Here is a 4,654-nt window from a genome sequence, read left to right on the forward strand (position 1 = left end):
TTTTCATTTGTCCTTGTCTCTTGCTGAATAATGGTATTTCCTTCTTTTTATTAAACATGCATGGTAGGTTTTTATTATGGAAGTGCTGAAAAAAGGAGTGTTGTGTTATCTACATCCGCTGTTGCTAGTGGTGAAATTAGCTAAGGCAGCTGTACGTCAGCTTGACACTTGTTACAATTACGCTACTAAAGGGTTGTTTTCTCGGAACCACGCAGTTTAGAATCCTCACATGGGCTTTGCTTTCACAGTACACACCATTTACAGAGCAGTGGCCTGAGCGCAGCCATGCAGGATGGTGTGACATCACTCACCATCGCTGACCTTCAAGAACGTGTTTCCCGCCATGGCCTTCCATGGGGCCGGGGCACATTGGCCAGTGCTAGAGCGGCTGTATGGGTCAACTGTGCAATTATTTTCAAGTGTCAGTGTGCACGGGCACTTATCGGACGACTACATACTGTGTGCCAACCTTCAGAGACTTCTTAGTACCGAAAAATGGCCTACAAAGCTTCTGAACGCTGTTAGAAACGTTCCTGTTCACGCATTTCATAGCTGCTTGGTTGCGGGTTTTTTTTTTTTTTTTTTTTTTTTTTTTTTTTTTTTTTTTTTTTTTTTCATGTATATCAGGGTTCGGCAACTTTCGGCCCACGGGGAAGTATTATGGGGCCCCCATTGCCACGTCAGAGCCCCCCTCCCCTTGTCACTTCCTATCTGAAGGCTGACATGGCAATTTGAACCTCAAATGGAGTTAGACAGGAACAAAGCAAGATAAGATCACTTCCAATTGTCGTTGCTCCCCATCTTCACACTTAGCCAGATAATGTCTTTACGTCCTTTCTCCACACCGGTTCACCTCAAAGGGTTGCCGACCCCTGATGCAAATCTCATGAGCATGTATGGATTCGTTTGCACATGATTATTAACAGAGTTGGAAATAACGTTGAAGCTGCAACCTCTGGCGCAAGGCAACTGCCACTACGGCTTAGCTCTAGTTGCATCAACGTGCATAATACAGGCCTGCAGTGTGACGAAACGCATGCAATGCTTACTGAAGCCAGGTTTCTGCGCTCATCATGAGTAGGAAGGATGGGTTAACGGCAGCGCCGAACGACGGGGCTCCGGGAATGCCGGCGGTGCGACGAATGGCGTTTGGTGCACTTCAAGTAACGCGTGATTAGATATTCTACTCCGTGGCAAAGCTGATATGCACTAGTGAAAACTAGAAAAGAATCTGGGAGTCATCGCTCCGATTGGCTTAAACAGCCAGGCTGACTCGTTTCGTCACGACGACGCGCACACAACACGTAAACACTACAGGAGGCATGCTTTTTAACAAGCGTGCCAAGGCAGACTGGTGTGCACTACACTACGCTTGCCAGCAGCCTTCTATTATGGTCTGAAAAAGTCTTCCTTGCCAATATTCTTAGAACAAAATTTTTGCATTGAAGAATGGCGATCCAGCGCAGCCTGGTCTCCGTGTTGCGCTCACTGTGTGGAAAGCAGTGCATTGTGAAAGGCCGCACACACAAACAGTCTGTGGGAAGTTGCGGCCAGTGAGACTCGCATGGTGATTTGTCGAGGCCCCGATCGTAGCTGGTACATCCGACTACGGTGCAAGTTTTCCCCTATGACTTCCACATTTTCAAACTGCGCACTTCCCTGAGCACCATGGCAGCCTACAGTTGAATCCGAAACAGTGGCGTCACTATGGGGGGGTGCCACTCGTGCCTCTCCAGTGTCTTTAGTGGACGTCGAAAACTGGAAGACGACTGCCACTAAACTGCCGGTGCCTATTCAAACTCTCCTCCATTTTCAGTATAATGGGGGAAGGCAAGGAGAATTATGGCATTCAAAAATGTGTGGGGGATTATCCGATAATGTGCGCGGCGTGAAGAGTTACCGCGATGCCACCGGAAGGTGTGGGGAGCAAGCTTGTTCCTTCCGGGGGGGGACAGTCCCCGGCGGTGCTTTGCTGCGCCGAAATCTCGACTCGCTGGCATTTAGCTTTCGGCCTTCACCTGAAAAGCAGCCACCCCAGCTGGGCTTTCATTGTCACAAGAATTCACTTGAGCTTCACGGTAACGCAGTGCGTCTGATGCTGGGCGTGTCTGCATTCCACTGCGCGTGAAGGCACGACGAAGGTGAGTCTCCTCTCGAATCTAAGAAAGGGAGACACACACGTTTCCAATAATTTCTGGGTTGCTGTCCTCTGCCCTCCGTGAGACCTGACAAAGATGTATACGGGGAAACTTGTGGACTGTAGCATCGGTGCTTTACCTGGACGCGGAGACACTCCTCTCCCCATTCTCTCAGGAAAGCATTCTCGAGGAGAGAGAGGGAGAGTAAACCCTATTTCGACCTCCGGTTCAGGGGAAGTGGAAAATTTCGTTTCTCAATTGCAATGGACCTTTTTCCAGTATCGGTCCTTTTAGCCACCACGGCGAACCTAAACTGGCAGTAAGGCACGCCCCAAGAAATGTTTGGCTTTTGGGGAACCCGTGCACAAAATATCCTGGTCCTGCAATCCCTCCCGCACCCAACATCACCCGTGCCTTTCACATGAATGTCACAGTAGCAGGCGCACGCTGGCATGACTAATTTGCAGTGACCGAACCACCCCTTTTTCTTCACTTTTTTTTTTCATTTTCGTTTCTGCCTCACTGGTAGCAAAGTGCTCGCAGCGTGGTCAGCCTCAAACATTTTTGCCCCTTTCCTTTGAAAGCCTTTTAGTGTGCACGTACGAACTCTGCGAACTGCCCGAAAAGAGGAAATAAAGACGTGCAGCCCTAGGAAGCATGAGCCGCTGCTCCCCAAGCAGCAAGCTGAGGGGCGCCCTTTGGTTTATTTCGCCCGAGGCTCCTGCCAAGAATGGCGGACCGGTGGCCCGTGCATGTGCAGATCACTACTGGAAAAAGGTCTGGCATCTGGAACCAGAAACACAAAAACAACAAAAATATGTCCAGAGTTCCAGAGATGTAAAAATTTCAACACTATGATATCGGCAAGACAACGCGGTCCCTTGAATGAGCCATCCACTTAAAAGAACCCTTAATTTCGTATCCGATAAAGCGTTGTTTGCATTGTAGCAGGCGTCTGAAAGATTTTAAATTTGCACCGAATGTATTTAGGCTACAAGGCCTGACGCTCCATTACCCCTAATTCCCAGAAATTTTTATATTCGCCTTAATATCCCTCTATATGACTACAGTTCACTGAAACGAAACTTTTTATAATGTAAAAGCAATAGTAATGCTCCACTAGGGGTGTAGTACGTTTCCCCCCGTCGCAGTTTTCCCGCCCCGTTTCCCCCTTGTCAAAATCCCACTGTCCATAATCCCTGTCTTTCTTTCCACGTATTGCGCCTCCCCCTGCCGCGAAAGCCCTCTCCTCGAGCTGTAGAGGGGAGCGACCATTTTAGTGGTGAGGAGCAGGGCAGCCCTGCCTAGCATTGTGCGAGGTCGGTCCGCCTGGGGGCAAGGACGGCCGTGCCTCCCTGCTGCAAGTAAACAAAAAAGAACTGCAGCAGTGGAATAAAGTGTCTGTCCTTTGTAGCCAAATTTAAATGCTTCGGTCCGGCCGGGTCAGTGTTAGGCCCGGTAAAGAGAAGGGATAGTTAGATTTTCTATAATAGCATGGAGGCTGCGGCGGCCGCTTTTCTGGTGGAAGCGAAAACCAAAACGCCCATGTGTACGAGGTATCGGCGCATGTTAAATATCCCCAGGTGGTCAAAATTAATCCAGAGACCTCCACCGCGGCGCGCCTCATCGCCTGCGTTGCGTCGGCGCGTTAAACCCTACAATCAATCTACAATAGCATGGAACTTACACTTTGACGACGCGGCCTAAATACCGGCTGATTGCTAAGGCTGATTGCCCCAACGGCCGCATCACAAGAGGTGGTTCCTGTTCGGGAGAAAGGGAAGGCGGGGCCAATACGGCGCCATCCCTGCAGAATCCATCCCCCTCCAGCGCATCTCCGCCAACTTCATCACGTGGACCTTGAACTCTTCTCCCTCCAGCGAGTGTCCGCCAAGTGCATCACGTGGACTGCGAGAGCTGCAGACAGCCGGCACACACGGAGCACGAGAAGGCGATGATCCTCGTTCGGCCTGGCAGCATCTGCGGCGGCCCCAACAGTCGCATCACAATTTGGTTCCTGTTCGGGAGGAAGGGAAGGCGGGGCCAATACGGCGCCAGCCCAGCAGAATCCATCCCCCTCCAGTGCATGTCCGCCAACTTCATCACGTGGACCGTTAACGCATCTCCCTTCAGCGCGTCTGCCAAATGCATCACTTGAACCGAGAGAGCTGCAGACAGCCGGCACACACAGTGACACAGAGCACGAGCAGGCGATGATCCTCGTTCGGCCTGGCAGCATCTGGATTACCGTATTTACCCGATTCTAACGCGCACCCGATTTTCCTGGCAAAAAAACCGAAAAAACTTGCACCTCCGATTGTAACGCGCACGGGACTTTGTGACCCTGACAAACGAAGGCGAGAGAAACAGGTGATTAGTAATCTCACTCATTTCACTCCTCGTCGCTCTCCTCTGACCACAACATCTCGGCCTCGGTGCCTTCAAGTGCGTTCGCGATGCCACACTTCTGAACGAACGTTCAACCATGGTCGATGGGATCGTGGCCCACGCCTCGC

The sequence above is a fragment of the Haemaphysalis longicornis genome, unplaced genomic scaffold (assembly GCF_048455015.1).
Source record: "Haemaphysalis longicornis isolate Haplotype H1 unplaced genomic scaffold, Haemaphysalis longicornis Haplotype H1 scaffold_1, whole genome shotgun sequence".
Classification (NCBI taxonomy): Eukaryota; Metazoa; Arthropoda; class Arachnida; order Ixodida; family Ixodidae; genus Haemaphysalis; species Haemaphysalis longicornis.